Here is an 11,141-nt window from a genome sequence, read left to right on the forward strand (position 1 = left end):
AGCAATTGGGACATTAGGAGGAGCTGAAACCACCTCCGGGCCCGGGGCCACCCGCTCACTATAGCACAGCGCCCTGCCCTGCACCGGGAGGTCCCAGCAGGTCCCGGCCTCACTGGGCATTTAATGGGTCCCTCACTCATGTGCTTTGAGGTGTACTTCTTACACAATTTATCGACATAGCCACCCACAGGCTGAGTTTATAACCCCCCAGGGCAGCCCGACAGCCTTCCCTAGAGGCCACGGTCACGGGAAACCTCTGTTTCAAACTTGCACAAAACGATCCACTTAGTTAGCACACGTTCACAATGTGTTAACAATGTGTACGTCTCTCAACTTACAATTTACATGGAATTTACCTAAAATGCGATGCGATACGCATTTACATGTATTACATTTGTGCACACACGTTACATGTATGCACATTTAACAGGTACTATGCATTCAATTTACATGAAAAAATGTGTACTTCTTTAGGAGGTGGGAGGGGAGAGTATGAAGTAGGTGTCCTACATTTGAAACGCACATTTGGATTAAAATAACGTAAGTGAAGGCTTTCAGAGCCTCCCCAGGAGCTGGGATTTGAACGTCACAGGCCCGGCCATGACTTTGCTCGCCAAGCCGTGTCCTGGCGGGGGAGGCGGTCAGCAGGGACTGCATCTTCCCAAAGGTCTCAGAGCTTCTTTGGCCCGCGCTGGGTTTTCCTTCTCCCAGCTATTGGCGTAAGAAGATCAAATCAGACCCCCCGGCCGGCCTGGCTCAGTGGTTGAACATCGACCTGTGAAACCTGAACAAATAATAATTGTTCCAGCCCTCGCCGGTGTGGCTCAGTGGATAGAGCACTGGCCTGTGGACGGAGGGGTCGCAGGTTGGATTCCCGGTCAGGGCACATGCCCAGGTTGCAGGCTCCATGCCCAGTGTGGGGCGTGCAGGAGGCAGCCGATCCATGATTCTCTCTCATCATGGATGTTTCTATCTGTCTGTCCCTCTCCTTTCCTCTCTGAAATTAATGAAAAAAATGTTTTTTAAAGAAGATAGAATTAGAAGAAAATGGCAAGCAGTGACAGAGGGAAGGAAGTAGAGAGAAAAACAAAGGGAGGGAAGGCGGGAGAGGCCTGGCTGCAGGAGCTAGTCCTCGCTTGGGCAAAGCTGAGACGGAAAGAAAAGGGCGTGGGGGCACCTGGCAGGGCGTGGGGAAGAAGAAGGGCACATACAAGCCTCTTTGCTTCGGAGCAATGGCTCTGGGTCATGTTCAGGTGCCCAGTTTTTTTTCTTTTTCTTTTTTAATAGATTTTTGTTGATGTCAGAGAGGAAGGGAGAGGGAGAGAGCGAGAGAAACATCCGTGATGAGAGAGAATCATCAATCGGCTGCCTCCTGCACCGCCCTCCTGGGGATCGAGCCCACAACCTGGGCATGTGCCCTGACCTGGAACAGAACCCTGACCTCCTGGTTCCTAGGTCGATGCTCAACCCCTGCGCCATGCTGGCCGGGCCGGATGCCGCGTTTTGAGGTGAGTCTGACCGTCATGTACAAACAGCTTTGCCTTTGGGATGGGAGGGAGGAAGGCAAACCGGAAAAGACGCTCAGAGGGTCTAACCAGGGGTCCTCAAACTTTTTAAACAGGGGGCCAGTTCCCTGTCCCTCAGACCGTGGGAGGGCCGGACTATAGTTTAAAAAAAAAACTATGAACACATTCCTATGCGCACTGTGGGCCCGGGACGCGTCGGCTGCTAAGCAGGACAGGCAGCGGCCCCCGGCGGGCCGGATCCATGTCCTCGGCGGGCCGCCTGTGGCCCGCGGGCCGTCGTTTGAGGACGCCTGCCTACAAGCTCGGAGAAAGTACCGGGAAGCGGGCTGTGGCGGAGACGTGGGTCCCCTCCCGATGCTGGCTCTGGCTTCGGTGCGGGACACGCCCCAGCTCGTGGGGCTGCTTTTCCCAAACCCCTGGCCGTGGTCACACCCGAGGGTGCGTGTTCTTTGTCCCTTTACTGACGCGGGCCGTGAGCCCCTTTGTAAGCCCCTAGACCAGAGAAAGGAGGAAAACCCGCAATTTCCCCGCAAGCACCGTCACCGTGACTGCTTGGAGCAGCGGCTCTGGGTCATTGCAGAGGCCGAGCTGACGCGATTCCGACCGCCGTGTGCAAGCAGCTTTGCGTGTTGCTTTCCCCCGTGTCGGAGGAGAGAGTCCCGTGTTGGTGCGGGGCCGGTCAGTACCGTTTCCGTTGCTTCCTGACGCTGGACGCCGCAGCCCGCTCGGGGGCGTGGAGGCGCCGCAGGCATCTAACTGCTGGCCACGCCGGGCCTAGAGGTCAGATCCCCTTGCCGAGTTCGCACCGCGTCCTGTTCCCTACGTACGACAGTTTCTTTGGGAAAACTTCCCAGACATGCTGGGTCGCCGTGCCGAGCGCTCTAGGACTTGGTGTGTCTGGGGGTTCACCCCGAAGGCCCGAGGCGCCGTGCGTGGAAGGAGCCTTGGCCTGGACCGCCGGCGGCACTGAGCGTGCTCTCTGCGCGGGTGGACGATGCTGACGGGTCCCCGGGGATGGACACGTGGACGTCGAAGGCGTTCCTCTGCCCAGCGCGCTGCGTCCCGGGGCGCCCTCATTCCGGCCACTTCTGCTGCGTGGGCCAGAAAGGGTGACGTCTTAGGCTAAAATGCTCTTCTCATCCAACCTCAGGAGATGGCTTCGTGTGACAGCCTCCCCCCCCCCCGCCCCCCTGGGCCGTGAATGCAGACGACCACACGAGTTTCCCCTCCACACCCCAGAGAAGGGGGTGGGCGTCCCCGAGCCGCAGCGACCCCCGGGCCGGACAACACCACGGAGGGAGGGAGAAAGCGCGTTTTCTGGGAGAGAGGGGGGACCGGCGGGGGAGGGAGCAGCGTCTCTCGGAGCCCAGCACCAGATGTTCGGGGGTTTGCAGCTCCCAGCAGGACAGCTGCGGGATGCCCGCTCACATCTGGGCGTGCCACGCCGGCATCATTACCGGCCCACGGCGGCACCGCCAGATGCTCCCCATTCATCTTGAGGACCCGGCTTCAGGTCTGAGCCCGCGGACGCCCCGCTTCCCGGCCCCTGATGTCCCCCCTGCCCTGGCAGTTCGTGGACGGGGGCGGAGGGGGGGGGGCTCACGCACCTCCCCCCGTGATAGCAGGTGGGGACCGAGCACAGTGGCTGAGAATAAAGCCAGCGCAGCGCGTCCTCACAGCGGCTGCCACGGGGTCACCGTGCGGGGCGCTGAGAGCTTCTCCTTATTTCCCTCCCAGTTCGTCACCCCCTGCCCCCGAGCTGAGTACCTCTCTGCTCCCCGCCCCGTCCGCCGGCCCCTCACGCTCTCTCTGCGGGGGCTTCATGGCGGCAAAGGGGCCTCAGGCTCCCGGGTGGACACTGACGAGTGAGCAGCGCTGTGTTCTGTGGCCTTTCTCCCATCTGACGCCGCAGCTGCGTGAGTGTCCTGTGGGAGTGGCTCCTGTGACAGCTTCTGCTTGCAGACCAGCCCCAGCCCCCCACAGCCCCCCACAACCCCCCACAGCCCCCACAACCCCCACAACCCCCACAGCCCCCACAGCCCCCACAACCCCCACAGCCCCCACAACCCCCACAACCCCCACAACCCCCACAGCCCCCCACAACCCCCACAGCCCCCACAACCCCCACAGCCCCCCACAACCCCCATAGCCCCCCACAGCCCCCCACAGCCCCCATAGCCCCCACAACCCCCCACAGCCCCCCACAACCCCCACAGCCCCCACAACCCCCATAGCCCCCCACAACTCCCATAGCCCCCACAACCCCCACAGCCCCCCACAACCCCCATAGCCTCCCACAGCCCCCCACAGCCCTCCACAGCCCCTCACAGCCCCATACAACCCCCCCCACAACCCCCACAGCCCCCACAACCCCCATAGCCTCCCACAACTCCCATAGCCCCCACAACCCCCATAGCCCCCCACGGCCCCCACAACCCCCACAACTCCCATAGCCCCCCAAAACCCCCACAGCCCCCCACAACCCCCATAGCCCCCACAACCCCCACAGCCCCCCACAGCCCCCCACAGCCCTCCACAGCCCTCCACAGCCCCCTACAGCCCCCACAACCCCCATAGCCCCCACAACCCCCACAGCCCCTCACAGCCCCCCACCGCCCCCTCGCAGCCCCCACAAACCCCCATGATGAAGTGAAAGTGTGCAGAGCAGCTGGCAGGCCCCGGGGAGGCGGAGAGGGGGAGTCACTCAACATGTGGCCCTCAGCCCAGGAGGAAAGGTGATTCAGTGCCTCGACGCCAGCCCGCTGCCGGGCCGGGGCAGGGTTCTCAGGAGACGGAGCGCCGCTCAGCTGCCCGACGGGCACCAGGCGCCGGGCTCGTGGCTGGCAAGCTCAACGGCGGCAGCGCGAGCCTCTCCCGGCTCCGGCGCTCCTGGGGCGGCAGCCGCGTCCGGAGCACGTGGACAAACTTCAACAGTCACACCACCAGCGTCTGCACATCAAAACGAGCTGCACCCCCGCCCCCCGCCCCCCGTCCCTCTGTGTCCACTGGCAACCACGTCCGGCTCCCGGACTCATGTCTTGTGCACCCGCTCACTGATGAACAAGTTGCTAACAGCGTGGACGTGCGACTTCAGGTCGATTTCAGGCATTATTCACTGCCAGGCAGTCGTGACAGCGAGGCTTTCCGGGGCCACTTCCTCCCTCCCCTTCCCCCCACATTTGACGGCACCCTAGTTTAGTCCTTCCTCGGGGCGTACCTGGCTGGGCCGTGTCAACTAAGGTTGCCTGCGCACCTTTAGCTATTGTCCATCCTCCCCCTAGGCCGCTCGCCGTGGCCCTCTCCCGGGGTCTCGGTTTAGTTTGGGTGCCGTTTCCCGAGGTTGATGCAGTCCGGCGCACACCCACGTGAGCAGCCCGGGAAGGGCCGCCAAAGGTCAAGCCCTGGCACCCGGAGGCACCTCCTGACCCTGCGGCCTCCGCACGGCCTCCTCCCCCCCCCCCTCCCCCGGCAGCTGGCGAGAGCCCGCCTCTGTCTCGCTGGTGCTGCCGCTGGCGGTGGCGGTGCTGGGCTGCCAAGGGCAGTGAGCGCAGTGACGGGGTTCGACATGATGGATGGGGACCGCGCCCCCACTACCAGGTGTTTCCTCCGATGGCCACCTGGCTACCACTACGGTCTCCCCGGCCACGTCCTGCCTTTCTGCCCGTGCTCAGGGCCGAAGGGAAACCCACAGCTGAGAATCCTAGAGCTGACGCGCGCCCTCCCCAGGAGACCCGCCCACCCACCTGTCCCAGGGACACGCCAGGTGGAGGGGAGGGGGAAGGGTAGGGTGAGGCGCCGTCTGGTCAGATAGAAGGCCAAGCAGGTGGGCTTTTCCACTCCACGTCTCCCTGGCGGGGTCCTGGAGATCAAGACAAGTCCTCGTCCTGCTCCGCGAGTGGCCCGTTCCGGAAAACGCTGTGGCCGGGAAAGCTGGGCGGTGGGTGCTCGCTCACCCTGGATGCGGGGATGTGGGTGCTTTCAGGAACAAGACAACAGGCTCCAGAGGAGTTGCTGATGGACCTAAGGATGCTTTGGCTCTCGCAGGAAAGGCGTCTTAAACCACCAGCCAGGAGTCGCCTTTCCCTCGTGAAGCGTCCTCGTTCCCCTCCCTCCTCCCCGCCAAAGCCTCTCCTTTCGTCCAGCTCCGTGGAGCGGCCGCTGTCTGCTGGACGGGAGGCGGCCTGGCTCACGAATCATTGCAGAAAGCCGGTAAGGTGAACTTTAGTTGGTGACAGCGCATATTCGAGTTGCCTTGGGGAAGGGTCAAAATCGGGCGGATTTCGCCTGCCTGGGTGTGGCTCAGCTGTTGAGCCTCGACCCAGGAACCAGGAGGTCACGGGTTCGATTCCTGGTCAGGGCATGCGCCCAGATTGCGGGCTCGATCCCCAGCAGGGGGCTTGCAGGAGGCAGCCGCTCAAGGAGTCTCTCTCATCGTTGATGTTTTTATCTCTCTCCCTTCCTCTCTGAAATCAGCACAAATATGTTTTTAAAAATCGGATAGATTTTCTTCCAGAATTGTAGGATTGTGGAGGTACAATCCCTAGGCACACCTGTTAATAACACACCATTCTGTATTTCATTCCTCTTCGAAATCCCTGGGGGGAAACACGGCTCAGGAGAGAAAATGGAAGTATGTTGAAAATGTGAGTAGACTTCCTACTAATGTGGGTAGGCTTCCTACAAATGTGGGTAGACTTCCTACAAATTTGGGTAGATTTCCTACAAATGTGGGTAGGCTTCCTACAAATGTGGGTAGACTTCCTACAAATTTGGGTAAATTTCCTACAAATGTGGGTAGGCTTCCTACAAATGTGGGTAGACTTCCTACAAATGTGGGTAGGCTTCCTACAAATGTGGGTAGATTTCCTACAAATGTGGGTAGGCTTCCTACAAATGTGGGTAGATTTCCTACAAATGTGGGTAGACTTCCTACAAATGTGGGTAGATTTCCTACAAATGTGGGTAGATTTCCTACATATGTGGGTAGACTTCCTACCAACCTGGAAACCTGAGCGAGCGGAGGGGGTGGAAATGCTAAGGGGGTTGAACAGATATGAATGGACTGACTCTTGCACACATTGGGGTGGGGCGTGCAGGAGGAACGGTAGGGGGGGACCCTTGTGACAGAAACTATTGATTACTTATTCCCAATCCCCACCTCCTCTTCCTAGGAAAACACCGCACTGACTTAGAAATGGGGCTCCGGCGGCGCTGCGAGGACCGGTCCGTAGCCTTGAGGGAAGGCTGATCCCTGAAGGGGGTTGTGGGGAGCGCAGGGGCCTCTGGGAAACGTGACCCCGAAACTTTCAGAGAGGCAGAGAGGAGCGCCTTTCTCCTCACGGATGTTGTGTCTGCATCGGCGTCTGGAATTCTGGAGCCGCAGACAAAGGGGGCTTTGTCCACCTGCTGCTCGGCCGAGGGGGAGGAGGCAAGCCCCCCCTTCCCTACCCACCCCCCCCGCCCCGGCCCCCGGGCACGGCAGCCTCGGCTTCCTGCTCCACACATAACCCAGCAGTGTCCTCAGGGTGAGTTAGCCCCTTTGCTTGGCTTCTCTGTAACGGGCGACCGAAAGCATTTCCACCGACACAGCCCCCCCGGGGACTGCGCGCTGCACTGACTTTGACTAGTTAACGCGATCGGGACACGGTGCCGATGAAGCAGGTGCCGAAAGGGCGCCGGATGAACGACATCGTCTTTGAGCTCCCGGTTAACCCTAACGTTCGGTGCTCTGAGGCCTCGGAGCTCGGTAGAAGAACTTAGCGATCACAAAACACGTTTATGCAAAGTCTGGGCCTAAAGGATCGGCCAAACCTTGGCCACCGTGACGGATGCTCTCACGCTGCAAGGCGGAGGGTGAGGTACAGCGGGGCTCTGACCAGCAGACCCGCGGTTATAACTGACAACAGAACTGCCCGCGGTTTCCCGCTGCGAGTGGTCACGTTCTGTGTAAGCGTCTTCACCGAAACGTCATCGTTGGCTGCGGAGGTGGGGAGCGGTGAGCGGTGGACGGGCGGTCGTAGGTAGTTCGGCGGGGCTGTCTGGGGAGACGAGGCGGTGCTTCCCGATGTCGGTGGGCGCTGGGCGGCATAGAACGAGGAAGGTCCTCTCCTGCACGTGAGCGCCGGCCGCCCCGAGAAGGGGGCGCACGTGGCGAGGTCCGGGCGTCCGTGAACAGCGTCCACTGTTGTCCTAAAATAATGCTTAGGAGCGGGCCGTCGGCGCGCATGGGTCCCCAGTGACAAGCGGTTCGCAGACAATGACGATAAGGCCCAGGGACCGCACTCCCAGGCTTCCTCGTCTGCGTCGCTGTCAAAGCGCTGGCTGGGGCGTGGACGACGTGGGCTGGGTTTCGGCGTGGGATAAGGCCTGTCAGACACGAGGTGTGGGAACTGCCCAGCACGCACTCGACTGTGTGGGGGTGAGCGGGAGGAAGGGGTAGATGTGGGGGGATGGGGCGGAGGCCCTGGATCCACAACCCAGAGGGACCTTCCCTGGCCTCTCCCCCCCCCACCTCCGCAGTGAGCACCGCTCCCCAAGGGCACTGGGGTGCCCTCCCCTCTCGTCCCCTCAGTCTACCAGCCGTGGGCAAACTACGGCCCGCGGGCCGAATCCGGCTGTTCTATCCGGTTCTCTTGCTCTCCCCTCCGCTCCTTTACTTTGAATTTATATTAGTTCACACACACACTCCATCCATGCTTTTGTTCCGGCCCTCCGGTCCAGTTTAAGAACCCATGGTGGCCCTCGAGTCAAAAAGTTTGCCCACCCCTGCAACCCCATGCGTCTCGGTGGCTCCGAGCCCTCCGCAGCGCCGAGGAAGGGAGCCGAGCTGAGTGCGCCGCTCTGTGCCCGGCCCCCGCTCCCCTTGGCATTAACTCCGATGCGGCCGGGTTCTCCGGAAGTCTAGTCTTTCCGCACCGAGAGCTTTCCTCTCTTATCAATGTGGCTCCCGGCGGCTTCCGACTCAAACAGAAACCACTCCCGACAGAACCTGCGCGGGGCGGGCTGCCTGTGCCCTTGTACGCCCCACGGACCTGGGTTTCTTGGGGGAGACGCATCTGGCTGAGGACATTCCTCCAGGGCGTTAGCTTGGAGGCGAGGAGGCCGGGACCCGGGCCCTGGAGCGCAGCCAGCCCCGCGCCGGGGAAGGATGGCATCTGCCAGCAGCTCGCTGGGCGGGGCCCGGGCAGTGATGGAGGAGAGCAAGATGGCCCAGCAGCTGCTGCCCGGTGAACTGAGACGGTGCTGCCACAAGGTGGGCAGACAGATGCCATGATGACCCGCCGTAGGATCCCCGCGCGCCAGGCACCGTAGCTGGGAAGCGTGGAGAAACAATGGCAGCAGATGGGCACAAACCTGGCTCCCGCCAAGCAGGGAGAGGCAGCTCATTTACAGCAGAAGGCCCAGCCCGGCTCCGGGAGGGCGGGATCCCCGACCCACGCCAACCTGCCAGCCGCCGCCGGCCAGGACGCGGCCTTCGTCCTTCTCAAGTGTCCGCGGACGGCTTCCTGCGCACACCTGGCCGGTGCGCGGTGGCCCGGGACAGACGGGCGTCCTGGCTTCAGGGTGCGTAGGGCCTCCTGGGTGCGCACCGGCCTCGGTTTGTAGGGTGCCGTTGGAATCATGCTGTGGGCCGGACATCCTGGCCTTTAACATTCTTCGACGTCCGGTTGTTCGTCTCCTGGACCTTGGATTCCATCCCTTCAAAGCGATGGAAGCGGGGTTCCTTACGACGGTGAGGCCATCGCATCCATGACACTAGTTACCACAGAGCGGTCATATTGCTGTGTCTTCATTGTCAATGCGTGAATCCTTGGGCCTGTAAATACGAACTTCTCCCTCACATTATCTTTTAATGTTTGATGTCTAGTGGGAGTAATCATGGCCACAGGGTTTCGTATCATACAAGACGATATTGATGCAGGTACTGACACACGATTCATCTGGTAAACACACCATTCCTCTTTCTTATGATTTTATTAATAACATTTCCCTTTCTCTGGATTATTTCATTGTATGTTTTCAGTAAGGCTTCCCACGAATAGTAGGCCTTAGAAGTCACATTTCTGTGGGGTCAAAAGTTCAGATTTTCGACAGCATGGAGGTCAGAACTCCTAACCCCCATGTCCCCCATGTTGTTCAAGGGCCAACTGTATACATATCTTCTATATCTATCTATCTATCTATCTATCTATCTATCTATCTATCTATCTATCATATATCTATCACCTATCTATCATCTATCTATATCTATATCTATATCTATCTATCTATCTATCTATCTATCATTATTTACCTACCTACCTACCTACCTGCCTAGCCTTCTATACAGCTATCTATGTCCACATCTCTGACTGTAATTACAATTATATATAGAATGCTCTGATCTACCCAGGATTGGTGTAGGGTGGGGGGCAGAGTGTTGAAGAGAAATTATAAAAATATTCTCTGGTTTCATTTTCTTTATTATTAGAACGGGAACCGGAAACTTTAAGATGAAATGCCTATATTTAGACATGACGGCTTTAATACTTATTGGTAGCTCGTAGATTGTAAAAGAGCTTCACAGGTGAGAATGCCGTACGCTGGTTAGTGAGAATGACTGTTCTTGATGACATGGAATTAACTTGCGGATACACAGCTGGGCGGGGAGGGTTCCAAAGGAAGTTCTTCCTAGGTGAACACGGAAGATGGATCTTCCTGGCCACGGGATGTACATTCAGAAATCAGCCTATGATTTCACAACTTTTAGAGACGTGACATATGCTTATAATTTCTTCTTGTCTTTAAAAAACGGTACCGGATAACGCTTATTTGAAAAGTTGTTTTAGTCCCAGTATCGTAACGTGAAAGCATAATCCGCGCGCATGGTTGGCATGTCACAGCTCTCCTCACAGCAGCCCGTCTACTTGATCACTCATTGGAGAGATTCTTGTGTCTCTTCTCTCACCAGCCACGTGGAGAATACCTGCTTGTTTCAGACGTTGGCCAAACACCCCAAGAAAGTCACACGTAGTAAAGGTGGAACAGACTTTGGAGAGTCACGGTCTACAGGGGAACGCGGACAGTACACGGAAAGGTGATATGTAGATTAAGGAGCAAGTATTATGGGGTGGCGGGTGGGGGGGGGGAACCAACAGACCAGCTTAGATCAGGGTTTCTGGGTCTCGACACTGTGGACATCCTGGGCCAGATGTCCCTTTGTTGGGGGGGAGGGGGAGGAACTGTTGGGTGCCCTGTCAGATGCCATCCCTGGCTCTGCCCGCTCTGCCAGGAGCACGCCCCCCGTGTCATGGACATCGAACACCGTCGCATCCCGAGGGGCAGGCAGCCTGCCGTCGAGGACGGCCGCTCTCGATGGTGCCGGTCCCGGTGGTTGTCTGTCCCTGAGCGCACCCGCTGTGCGCACGGTCCCACGACATTCACAGCCAAGTTGAACGTAGGAAGTAACACGTGTAATATCGAGCTCACCCACAGAGGCAGAGCGGATGCTCGAAACCCGACTTCCTGAAGGCATGTGGGTTACAGATGGCACGGGCAAAGTCCTTGTTCCTTCGTCCCCGGCGACTCACTTTCTCTCGCTGCATTCCAGATTTCCTCTCTGTTTCCGGCTTCCAG

The 11,141-nt window shown here is 59.1% G+C and overlaps 1 long non-coding RNA gene across 1 annotated transcript; it reads right to left on the minus strand.

The window, feature by feature from the left end:
• Positions 1 to 530: 530 nt before the first annotated feature.
• LOC308257356 lies at positions 531 to 3,412 on the minus strand. The gene is made up of 3 exons (XR_013961561.1): positions 3,294 to 3,412; positions 1,842 to 2,617; positions 531 to 784 (listed from the first exon to the last, which is right to left on the minus strand). It is a non-coding gene; the product is annotated as an uncharacterized lncRNA (long non-coding RNA).
• Positions 3,413 to 11,141: the final 7,729 nt, after the last annotated feature.

Source organism: Plecotus auritus (assembly GCF_963455305.1).
Source record: "Plecotus auritus genome assembly, chromosome: 8".
In the NCBI taxonomy this organism is placed as follows: Eukaryota; Metazoa; Chordata; class Mammalia; order Chiroptera; family Vespertilionidae; genus Plecotus; species Plecotus auritus.